General features: G+C 36.8%; 1 protein-coding gene across 8 annotated transcripts in view; it reads left to right on the top strand.

Annotated features, from left to right (window-relative positions):
- SORBS2 (sorbin and SH3 domain containing 2) overlaps positions 1-13292 on the top strand; it is a 515172-nt gene that overhangs the window by 376567 nt on the left and 125313 nt on the right. The window lies entirely within an intron of this gene.

Here is a 13292-nt window from a genome sequence, read left to right as displayed (position 1 = left end):
CTGACAGGTTGGTCATCCATCCTTAGCTCAGAACCTTGCAGTAACATGGAAGAAATGCTTCCAATGGTGTACACAAGAACTATGAAGGACAAAGAAATAATGGAGGGGAGGTTAGTGGACTCCAAGCCCAGCATGAGTGAGTTGTCTAACCTGAGAGGTAAAACAACTTAGGCTACATATAAATTCTATTTAATTTGCTCTCATCAGACCCATCTGGACTGTGTCCATTTCTGAGCACTATATTTTTAATAAGATAGCATCTTGCGCTCATCTACAAGCACGTAACCAGGGTAATAAAGAGACTGGCTGCATACTCAACAAAGACTAGTGGAAAGAACTGATAACGTTTAATTAAAGAAAAGAAGATATGAACAGTGAGGGCATAATGGTCTCCAAGAATGTAGAGTTGTCTGTGAAAGAGATGAGACTTGTTTTGTGGATATTGAAGAGAGTCAGATTCAGACTCACTGTAAAAATCTAACCAACAAAGGTACATACAAACAAAAAGTTCCTAACAGTACTAACCAAAAATAGAGAGGGATGTCATGGGAAGTAATGGCTTTCTCTTCATTGATGGGCTGTAGGCAGAGACTGGATCACTTGTTGAGGATGTTGGAGAAGGGAATCTTGGTTCACCAAAGGCTGGATTAGATTGTGCCTGGAGTACTACCCAACACTAAACTTCTCCATTCCTTTGAGTTCATGATGGAGGTTCACAGCTCAAATCTCAACTCTAATATTTCCTAGATGTGTAACTAGGTGCATGTTACTTCACCTCCAATGTTTCCCCCCATATTTCTCTTGCATTGCAGTAACCACGTATTTTCACGACTCTTCCAATGGGCAACTCCATGCCACTAATGGTCACTTCTTTGAAACTAAAAAAGGTTGCTGTTGCCTTTGAAGATTCCAGCACAAATGGGGAAAGTCTCCACTCTACTTTTAAAAAAGAAGAAATGAGAAGGAAATTAATAAGGACCGAATGTTGGTACCATCTTTACCAGTACCCCAATGGTTAATTTTATTGGGTTCCTTGAGTAGGTTCTACCAAAACTCTATGTTGACTTAACCTGTGGCGGGAGCAGCATTGGGGCAAGGCCACCATGCCTGTGATGTCATTGGGTAGGCAGTTCTTGGCATGGAAACTCCCTCTACTTCTATGTGTTGACAACTTGACTATGACTTCAGATACATCAGAGTTGCTCTGGAAATTAACTAATTTTCCCAGAGTCACACAGGCAGTATATATTAGAGGCAGGACTTGAATATGAAGACTGTTGACTCCAAGGTCAGCTCCCTTACCTTATAATGATAGAAATTCTCCATGGAGCAGGTCTGGACCAAAAGTTTACTGCCACATTTATTTATTATGGGCAGCAGGAAGGGAGAGGGCTCAAAAATCACCCAGGTATCTTCTTTGCAAGGAATGCTAAAGTGAAAAGTCTAAATGACTACAGAGACAATGAGGTGATTGGGAAAATAGAACAAAAACACCAACACCAAAGAGGAAACGAAACCTGGCAAAACAGCCAGGGAATTACCGTAAAGTGCCAAAAGAAATGAGGATTTTTATATTAGAGTGGAAATATTCTGCTTTGAGATCCAGGAGACATGGGCTCAGATTTTGTTTCTTCCACTTATTCATTCTGTGATCCTCATTCAGCAAGCCATTTTTTTTCCTCATGTGAAAAATGAAGAGGTAGGACTAGTCCTCTGGAGAGTGCTTTCCAACTTTAATGTTTTGTTATGCAAGAAATAGAATTTAATGACTTGCGATGTACAAAATCCATAGCTGTATGAGTTTTTACTCTTCTCCAAACAACTTTTTTCTTTTGTTTTCTTTGCCTATTTATGGTGGATTAAGTTGTAGCTCTTGCTTTAAATAGTGGCAGGGTATCTGCAGGACTATATTAGGCATGAAAACGAAAGAAGATGGCAAGTTTCGTAAACACTGGAAGTCAGTTCCATTTGGTTGACATTTTGCTGAACAAAAAAGTTCATAGCTATCACACCCCATTCCACTTTCTGGGGTTCAAGGGATTAAGTCACTTGAAAGACAGTTGGTTCTGGGTCAGGCTACTTCGCATTCTCTCTTTGGCCAGAGATCTGAACCAAATTGTTTAAAGAAAAAAACAAAAACCCTGCAGTGTGAAGAAGCCTTGTTTGGATATCATGTATCGTAAATTCAGCCTCATCTTAGGAGGGCATTGAAGCTTTTGGTTTCAGATTTTACCCATCTGTCCTCTTGGGGGTGCTTAGCATAAATCTGGGTTACTTTAGAGCATTAGCACAAAGTGCCACTGGGAGGACTTCTTCAAGCTGGAGCGTATCTCTAGACCATTTCTATTTTTCAAAGATGGCATAGAAACAGACATTCCTTTCAATATTGGGGAGAATACATTCTTTGAATTTTTTTTACTATATTCAGAATGTAAAAAAAAAAACATCATTTGCATCCTGTCCTCCTGCCTCTAGGAAAGAATAAATTGCATTCACTGGGCTGTCATATAGAGTGGAATGGTTGTTTACAGAGCAGATGATAGTGGCAACCTAAAATAATCCGTCTACCTCTTGGAAGAAAAGTACCCATTTTTCTCCAGTCACAGTTGTGGTGTTCTACTAATAGTGTCACATTTAGGCACCTCTGTAAGATATTTATGGAAGAAATCATATTGGTTCACTTAGTAGAAATAGAAACCAGTGTGACATAATGCAAAGAGCACTGAATGTGGAATCAGAATAATAACTAGCATGCATACATAAAGGAGACAAAGTAGATGTAGAGTCAGGTCTAGAGTCTCAGAGTCCTGAGTTCAAATCCTACCATGACACTTGTTTGCTGTCTGATTCTGGGCAAATCACTTAGCCTCAGTTTCCTGATCTGTAAAATAGCAATAAAACACCTGTCTCACAGGGTCATTATATGATTAAATGAGATAATATTTGCAAATTGTTTTGCAAACATTACCATGCTATATAATGTGTTATTGTTGTTATATTGCATTTTAAGATTTGCAAAGTACTTTATGTATATTATCCTCTTTGATACTTCACATGGTGAAGTAAATGTGGTGGGATCTGAACTCCAAGTCCAACATTCTACCATTTTGTCTAGGGTTGAATATTAGCTTTTGTGCTTTTTACTATATGCCCTCTCTCTATACCTCCCCTCTGTGAGCCTTGCTTTCCTCACTTATTAAATGATTATGGTAATATTTACATTCCTTTCCTCTAAGAGTTGTTTTGAAGAATTGTCCTTGTAAACTTTAAGCCATCATAGGGCTACGAGTTGTTTGTTGTTTGTCTCTTCTACAAAATCCAAACCAAACTTAGCTGTAATAATAATTTTTTCCATTTTAATTTTTTATTAATCTTCATCTTTTAGCTATTTATTATTTCTATTATTTTATTACATTATTTATACATTTATAAATATTATATGCATCATTAGTTACTATTTATGTCCCCTATTGGCTATTTACTTTTTTCTGTATTCTATATCCCTTTTATATATTCTTACATTCATGGATTTCATTATTATCTTCTTTGCCTTCAGTCACTAAACCAATATGAATAACGCAGACCTTGAGATCCATAATGCTAACGCACCTGTATCTTGTGTGTTGTGCCATTCCTAGGATTTGCCTAAGTCTCTCTACTGATGCTTTAAATTCTATTCACTTTATTCATTAAATTTGTCCCCTTTTAAAATGCAAATGTCCTCTTCATATACTTTGAGGGTTCCATGGTCCAGTCAGTTTGGATAATCCCTTCACTGTCATAAAGTATAATCCTTGTACATATCTCTCCAGAAATAACCTTTAAGGAATCTCTCTACACGTCGGAGGCTTTATTTTGTCTTGTCTAATATTTCATGGATGTGAATGCAGCATTAAGGTACCTCCTACCTAGATTATCAGACATTGGTCTTCCTTCCTCCATTTTTTTCAGGTTACTTTATTTTCACAAATTATATAGAATAATAAATTTCCACACAATTTCTGACGTTATATCATCCAATTGTCTCGCTCCCTTCTTCCCTCTCCCCTCTCAGAGTTGACAAGCAGTTCAATCTGGATTATACATGTATTACCATGCAAAACACATCCTCCTTCACTTTTAAATGATTGGGATGATTTAGAGCAGTGGTATCAAAATCAAATAAAAACAGGGGTAAACTGTTCATGAAGATCTCTGAAGGTCACATATTGACTTTATTTTTAAATGTAATGTTGTCATTGTTCAGTCATATCTGACTCTTTATGACCCTCTTTAGGGTTTTTTTTTGTGCAGAGATACTGGAGTGATTTGCCATTTCCTTTTCTAGTTCATTTTATAGATGCAGAACTAAGAGTTAAGTGACTTTCCCAGAGTCACACAGCTAGTAAGTGTCTGAGACCAGATTTGAACTTGTGAAGATGAGTCTTCCTGATGCCAAGAATAGTACTCTATTCACTGTGCCTCCTAGCTGACCCCTAAAATGTAATTTTATGTATGTTTTATTTTCTTTTTATATATTTTGTTAACCATTTCCCAATTGCTTTTTAATCATACCTTATGAGCCCCAAGGAAAGGTTGTGGGCTAAGTGTTTGAGGTTATCTTCTTGTTAAAATCACAGATATGATAGATTCTCTTCTCCAACATGCCCAATGAGTGGTCATAGGGCCTCTTTTTCAAGCCCTCCAAAGAAGAAAAAAATCACTACTCCCTATGTGTTTTAATAACTGGCAGAATTTTTGTGAGACTATATTAGGCAACCTCTGATTTAGAGAATAGTTAGGTGGCAAAGTAGATAGAGCACTGGATTTGAAATTAAGAAGATGCCACTTTATGAGTTCAAATCCAGCTTCAGACATTTACTAGCTGTGTAATTCCAGGCAAGTCATCCTGTTTGCCTCAGTTTCTCATCTGTAAAATAATCTAGAGAAGGAAATGGCAAACAACTCGAGTATTTTTGCCAAGAAGAGTTAGATATTCCTGCAATGACTGACAGAATAACCATTTCCCAAATATATTCCAACTTAATCTCCCAATAAACTTCCATTCTAGCCCCAAATTATTCCCTCTATTAAAATAAAGATAGATGAAGGCAAACTTTGGGGGGAAATCTAAGATATATACTGATAGACTCATTCAATTATTGTCTATCCAAACCAGTGCCATAATCTGTGTAATATGAATTCTTTTTCCTCCCACTACTCCTGGGTTTTCCCCCCCCACGAAGGTTACTCTTTTTCATGGAAGAGTGGGAAATATGTATAAAGCTGTGACAGAAACAGTGAAGTCAAGAGGAAGTCCAGTTAAGGATAAGAGATAATAAGCTTTTCTCTACATGTGTGGTCCAAGTGCCACTGGAATACTCAGGTAAAGAGCAAAGTCCCTCAGCAGCTAGAGATGCAAGTCTAGAGATCAGAAATAGAGACTTGACAGTCACTTTCTTAGGGTTGGTAGCTGAATCCATGGAAATGAATGGATTTTCCAGTAAAGAGTATTGAGCGAGAAGACGATCAAGAATACACCCATTGGGGGGACATCTCGTAGTCTAAGAATAGTGAAATAGGATCTTAGAAATCATCCAATCCAAACCCTTCAATTTACACATGAGAAAAAGTTAAGTCACACAGATAGTAAATGGCAAAGCTGGGGTTTAAGCTGGGGTTTAAGCTGAGGTTCTCTGACCTCAAATTTCATGCCCTTTCCAGTACACTAGTGGTACATCCTTTAGCAAGTTACCTCTCCTTTCTTGAACTTATTTCCTAATCTAAAAAGTGGTAATAATACTTGAATGATCTACCCCAAAGGTTTTCTGTGAGGATAACTACAAAATACTGTTTGTTGTTATAATACATTATTATATTATATATTGTTATAAAATACTGTCCCGTAATATCTGACATTATTTTTATTATCCTACTAAATAAAAGAAGGAAATGTCCGTTTGAGCAGAGTAGAAGTGGCAGCCATCCCAATCTTATCTTTTTGCGATTTATTACAAATATTTTTTTCCATTTCATTTTGCAGATGTCTCTTCCTCTGTCCTTTGTTTGAGGCTATAAAAACTAGGAAAAACAATCTACTCGTTTTTTTATTGATTAGTAAATCAATAAAAGAACATGTATGAAGCACTTACTCTATGCCAGGAATAGGAAGGGATTGTCAATGGTTAACTAAAGAAGAGGAGATTTGGGAGTGGGTTAAAAACAGCCTCTGTCTTCAAGGACCTCTCATTCTGCCAGAGGAGAAAATAGTACAGAATGGCTGGGAGGTGATCCTAAAGAAGGCACAAGCAGCTAACTGGTACCAAGACAGATCTTTCTATCCTCATTGCCTTCATCTCTTGCTTTTCCTGGGTTTCTGCTGCATTAACAAAGCCAAGTCAATCTAGAATGGGGGGTGGTGACTGATGCCATTGTCTTTGTTTAAAGTCTTCCTTCTTTGGTGTTAGATTTATACTGTTTATTATTTTTAGGAAAGGCCCTTCTGTTCTTATACTTTCTAGTGTTTCCAATAGAAATGAATGTTGTACTTTGTCAAAGGCTTTTTCTGTGTCAATTGGGATAATCATGTGATTTTTGTTGGTTTGCTTGTTAATATGGTCAATTATGTGGATGGTTTTCCTAATATGGAACCATCCTTACATTCCTGGTATAAATCCCACCTGATCATAGTGAATAACCCTCGTTATGACTTGCTGGAGTCTTTTTGCTAGTATCCTATTTAAGATTTTTGCATCTATGTTCATTAGGGAGATTGGTCTGTAGTTTTCTTTCTCCATTTTTGACCTGCCTGGCTTTGGAATCAGTCCCATATTTGTGTCATAAAAGGAATTTGGTAGAACTCCCTCTTTGCTTGTCTTCCTTCTTTGGAATGCTGCAGTATGGATATAATCAATTCATGGAAAGGTTTCAGGTAAGGGCAGTTAAAAGAAATGAGAGGTCACCATGGGGGGATCAGAGCCACTGGAGAACTTTTTCTTTTCTGACAAAAAGAGATATGCTGAGGAATTCCTGATACACCTTGATCTGTAAATATTTCAGCAGGTCAAAGAGGGGATGAGGGGAACTGCCATTGGAGTTCTGACTCATACTGATGAAGAAAAATGGCTTGGTCTTTCGAAAATAACAGGAATTGCAGGAAGCAGTTAGCATAATACTATGACCAGAGCAGTCAGTTTGGAAGTCTTGGGTTCCAGTGTTGGCTTGGAAGCTTTCTATTTAGGTTACCTGTCTGTGCTTGGAGCAATGCTAATTATAATACAGTTAAACTATATTGCCTATAAAGCCTTATGATTAAACTTAAAAAAATATCAAATATATATAAGTACATGATAGTGAAGCCCTGGATAGAAAATTGATAATATAGGAAGGATTAGGACATGTTAGTGGATAGGTATAGTAGGTAGCATGGTAACCCTGGAGTTAAGAGGACCAAAATTCAAATCGGTCCAGACATTAGCTGTATGACCCTGGGCAAGTCACTTAACCCTATTGGCCTTGATTTCCTTGTCTGTAAAATGAGCTGGAGAAGAAAATGGCAAACCACTCCAGTGTCTTTTCCAAGAAAACCCTAAAAGGGATCACAATGAGTTGGGCATGACTGAAATGACTGAATAACAACAATAGACCTAAAGCTCCATATGCATCAACAAGATGACATGGAAGCCAAAAAAAATGTAATATCATATCGGACCACCTCCAGAACAAGGGATACCAAATGGTGTGATAATCCTTCTGTACTCTGCCACAGTAGTAAGACTATACCTGGAGTTTCTATTCAGTTTGATGCAACACATTTTAGAAAGTATATCAATTAGTGAGAGGATCTGAATAGGGTGGCCAGGTTAACAAGGGACTTTGAAACCATGTAACTTTTTGTCTCTTCCTCATGCATAGCAAAGTTTTGTTTTTTCATTTCAGTTTCTTTATTTTTTTGTTCAAATAAAATTCCCATGTTACTCCCTCTCTCTCTGTCTCTCTGTCTCTGTGTGTCTGTCTGTCTGTCTCTCTGTCTCTGTCTCTCTGTCTGTCTCCGTCTGTCTGTCTGTCTGTCTGTCTGTCTGTCTGTCTGTCTGTCTCTCTCTCTCTCTCTCTCTCTCTCTCTCTCGATATTGTTTGAGTTTGTTTCTGTTTATCTGGGAGTAGACATCCATGAGTTATTCTTCAAACTGTAATTCTGTTGCTGTATATAATTTTCTCCTGGTTCTGCTCATTTCACTCTTCATAATTTCATGTAGGTCTTTCCATGTTTTTTTTTTAATTAATCTCCTCATCATTTCTTACAGCTCAGTGGTATTCCATCACAATCATGTGTTACAACTTGTTCAGCCACTCCATGAATGATGGGCATCCCCTCAATTTCCAGTTCTTTGCCACCATAAAGACAGAATTAGCAATGGTTTTTCATTGAAATGATGTAGAATGCTTGAATTAATACATATCCAATCCAAGCATTTGCATATAAATTCTGGAGACGACTTGGATTCTGAACACCACGGATCTATTTTTCAGGCATTATTAATTCCATAATGATGGGAGTTGGTATACAGAGACCTCTTGGCAACTGTTCACACTTAAACCTGGGTTCTTTCAACTTTGTTGCTGGCCGTATGGATTTCTGGGCTTTCTCCCAGGAACATAACTTTGAATCAGAAGCACTAAGTATGGTGTTTTTTGCATTACCTATTAAGTGAGAAATAAGAGTGTCAGAAGCAGCAGTCACATGTCCTGCCAGCTCTGAGGGATGATACACAAAGGGGAGAGGAGAATTTCTTGTGCTCCAGGAACAGAGTTGGAAGAACCAATTTAAGAGCAGACCACTATATTTCCTATAATGAGCACAGGCAAAAGATTGACTCCGTTAGAAGTAATAAATAAAAAATAACTAACAATTTAAATCAAATCATCTGATTATAATTTAAAGAGTAGAGTAATATAACATTTATGAATCCCTCCTCATTCTTAAGCTAAGAAATAAATTGACTCCTTTCATTTAAGGCTTTGCATTTCACCTAAAAGTTAAAATAAAACAAATAATCTTTCAGGACAAATTTAGGAGTCCTGGCTTTGCAGTCAGAAGATCTAGTTTCAAATCTTGCATTTAATATTTTATTTGTGACCTGAGGCAAGTAATTTAATCTCCCTGGACCCCTGTCCCTTCATCTTGAAGAAACTGGACTAGGTAGATTCTTTTGGCTCTTCTGTCTTTCATTCTACAATCTTATAATTTGAACCTGATTTCTAATTTAACTCCCAAGACCCAGTTTCCCCAGCTAGGAAATGAGAGAATTAGGCTCAATAGCCTCTGTTGTCCCCAATGTCTTTTACTACTATAATCTTTATTTTACAACTATAATCTTACATACATACATACATGTATGTATGTATGTATATATTACATTTAGTTATATAAACATATAATTAAACATTTTGCAATGTGTTATCTTATAAAATATGTGTAAATATACACACACACTTATCTTCTTTTTTATTTTTTGGAAAATTTTATTTAATGAGTTAATTTAGAATATTTTTCCATGGATATCTTCTGTCTTAGAAATCAGTTCTGTATATTGATTCCAAAGGAGAAGGGCAGAACCGGCTAAGCAATGGGAGCTAAGTGACTTGCCCAGGGTCACCCAGCTAGGAACTACCTGAGGCCAGATTTGAACCTAGAATATCCTGCCTCTAGTCTCTTGGCTCTCAGTCCACTGAGTCACCTAGCTGCCTTCTATTATTATAATCTTATAAGCACAACCTAAATTTCTAAATTAACTTCCTCTCCAATGTATAGATAGTACATCGCTGCAATAAGAATTCTATTTTGTTCAACATTACTAAATGTTGTCATATAAATGTGAATACTGTTGTTTCTGTTTTCTCCTTTCCAAGGAATGGACCATTAGTTAACCTATTTGAAAATAGTTATAGCAGTTGGATGTAGTAAATTCTCCCTTGAAAAATAGCTTCAGGTTGTTCCTTAACATTGGACCTAAACTTGACCTTGCATGTGTATAGGGGGTCATAGCTTCAGATTCTCCTTGTTTTCGTTAATGAGATGACTTCATCAGGATCTGGATCAAGGATGGGCCAATGCATGTTGCTCCAGGTGCCGAAGTAGGAGCTTAAGTGGAAAGAAAACTGGCATCAGATGTTCAAACAAAACCATGAGCTCATAGAGCTGGTGATGGATCCCACATTGGCAACCATACATAAGCAGCCAAATGTCTCATTGGAGCTCTGACGCCATTTTTTTTCATGAGGCAGCCTATCACCCTTACTTAATTATGACCTTGACTGGCTCATTCCTTATTAAAATATTCATAAATAGGCTTTTAAACAAGAACTGAGGGAAATGGGCTTTTGCATACAATTTTGGCAAGAACTAAATCTAATCAGGGAAACCAGAGCTCCAGAACCATTTGCATGAACAGTCTTGGACACCCCCAATGTACAGAGTTCTTTGCACTCTTGACAGGCCTGAGAGTCAAGGTGGTAGGGGCATTTCCAGCTTTTCTTCATGCACTGCCTGTGGCTGAGGTCCAAGCTGAGGGAATACTTGAAATGCGGTCTCCTCCAGCAGCAAGAAAACACTCCAGGAATTTGATGCTTTGCAGAATAACTTGTGGTTGTTATGCAAGCCTAGCCTTACAATCAAAGAAACTTTATCAGTGCCTAACAAAAGAGATTGGACTTACTTGGGTTTAAGTTGCCTTGGGAGAATTCTCAGTGGTGGATTTGTTGATGGTTTTAATAGAAATAGAATTCATGAATTTTTATTAGTCACCTAAGAACAGTCTTTTCCTTTCAAGTTAGGTCCTTTTCAAGGGTCCACACACAACAATGCTTTTTTTTTTTTTTGTGGGTGGGAAAGTGTTTTTACTAGACTAGGAACCTGGTCATTTCACATTCTGACATCTTAGGCAATCTGAAATTGAGAAACCTCCTTTTTTTAAGGTGAAGGATGCCTTAACTTAAAGATAAAAAGGTAGGAAAGACTCAATGCCATCTTTTTTTTTTATTATTTTAGTTTTTCCTCTAAAATGCTAGATCTTGTGCAAATAGTTCTGTTGGTATTCAGGCAAGAAGTGAGGGGTAAAGGAGAAACAAATAAACCCTGGAACCAGGGATCTGGAGGCATGGCTTCTAGCTTACTGATTGAGTTATGTCACCTTGGGCAAGTCAGAAATCCTGAACTTTCTGATCCTTAAAATGATGGGGTTAGACTTAGATGATCTCTAAGGTTCCTTTTCAGTTTAACAGCGTTTGAGTTTTGTCTGTCTGTCTGTCTCTCTCCAGTTATTAGAACTTTGAAACCAAATTTTAGTTTTTAAAGTAATAAAGTAGAAATACCTTCATGGCCAAATTGCTAGTCCTGTGGATCTTGTTTATCCATTCCCTAATTTTAGAAGTTGGCTCTGATTTGGTAACAACCCTCTTGAGGTTTTTCTTTTCCATTTACTTTGTCCCTTTAAGGTCAGAATACTGAGAGTTATGCTACAGGGTTAAACTAAAAATATTTGAAGCAGCTTCCATGTAGCCATATAAAATACTAGTGTCTTTTCTATTGACTTATTTTTTGGCACCTCTTCCAAATTAAAGTATCATTAAAGCCACTAAACATGGAGAAGTTTTCTATACCCAGTGTTGATCTCTGTATACTGAAAAGCTAAGAAATGACTTTAATTGCCAGGGGCATGACCTTAGTTCAGTGGGTAAAGTTGGAACATAAACTCTTTGTGGTCTGAGACTGTTCTGTTTTGTTTGTATTCCCAGGGTCTTGCACATTATAGGTACTCAAGGAAAGTCTATTAAAGTTGAGTATATGCCACTTGATTATAAATTCCTCAAAGAATAACAATACTGGCAATTTTTCATTTACACCCCTATGGAAGATGAGTTGCATTAAAATGTCTTTATTTACATTGGATCATGCTATCCCCAAGGCAGATGATGGACATCATGTGATCATACAGAACTGAAAAAATTTCATAAGCAGAAAGAGAAATAGAAATGGGAAGAGAAAACTAAGCAGGACTCATTTGAAATAAGTGGGATCACTAGAAGAGAAGGGGAAAATAACTTGGCAATAAAAGCAAAGGCATTTTTAAGGGCATTTCACCCCATAGTGTATACATTGGCATACCAGAAAAAGATTTCCATTCAAAACTTTTCTGACATGATTTCCAGTGCTTAGGCTTTTCCCTTCCATTTTAATCCCACCTTCCTACAAAGTCCAAGAAAGGTTGGAATCAGAATGGTGACATACATGAAATAGAATGTTAATCTAGGAGAAATCCATGCAAATGGATCACTCAGCAACAGTCTGCAAAATGGCAAGCCTCAAATGGTTTCTTTTACCATCTTATCCCTTCCTTTGTTTTGCATCTGCTTAAAGGCATACATTGACCATTTTGTCTTGGTGTGGAGAGTTTCCTATGAGTAGATACAGTGACTGGTCTGTGGAAAGGCAATAAATATAGAATGAGAAACTTAAGGTGAACAATGTGCTATACTGGGAGCTTATTCCAGCACACTTACTTTCATCTTATTGAATTGTATTCCTTGGAGATGGTCTTTCTCTGTGATAATGTGTATGCTGAATAACAAGAAGTCACCATGACTTATCCCAGTTGCAACCATCAACATTGGTTGAAAAATGTCTCTCTGGAGATATCATTTCTTTTCTATCCTGGTACCTGCACCTGAAAAAAAGAAAAGAAAAAGAAAGATGATTCTTGTCCTAACAGCCATCTGGAGTGAAGCACACTAAATACAACATTCTGAAAACAATGATTCACCCCTGTGAAATAATATTTTCAAGGCATCTAAGTATCTTCTGGAATATGGAAGGGGTCATTTACCAACATTTTACTCAGTCCCAGAGAATAATATGCAATCTTTTCCTCCTAAAAAAAAATTTTATTCACCTCAAATAAATTTGAGATTAAGTCAAGTAACTATAGTTATATATGGGTTATTAGATTTTGTAAAAGTCAAACTGCAATTACAAGAGGATAGAAACATCTCCTTAAACTTAAAGAAATTTTCATACCACTGTTGACTTATTTAAATATTCTCAAATATATTTTTTTAGTTCGCTTCAAAATAAAAATCATTCAGTATGAACATGTTGCTTGCTGATTTCAAATCTAAATGAAAATATTAATTCTTGATCATTGTAAAACCATTAATAGTGTTTATTTTATTGTATTATAAATTGTGCCCAACTAAAAAGCCTTGATTAAAACATGGCTGATCCATCCATTCATTGGTGTGGAATTAATTTACTACTA

Source organism: Monodelphis domestica, chromosome 6, assembly GCF_027887165.1.
Source record: "Monodelphis domestica isolate mMonDom1 chromosome 6, mMonDom1.pri, whole genome shotgun sequence".
Lineage (NCBI taxonomy): Eukaryota > Metazoa > Chordata > Mammalia > Didelphimorphia > Didelphidae > Monodelphis > Monodelphis domestica.
This window is presented reverse-complemented; position numbering and strand designations above follow the sequence as displayed.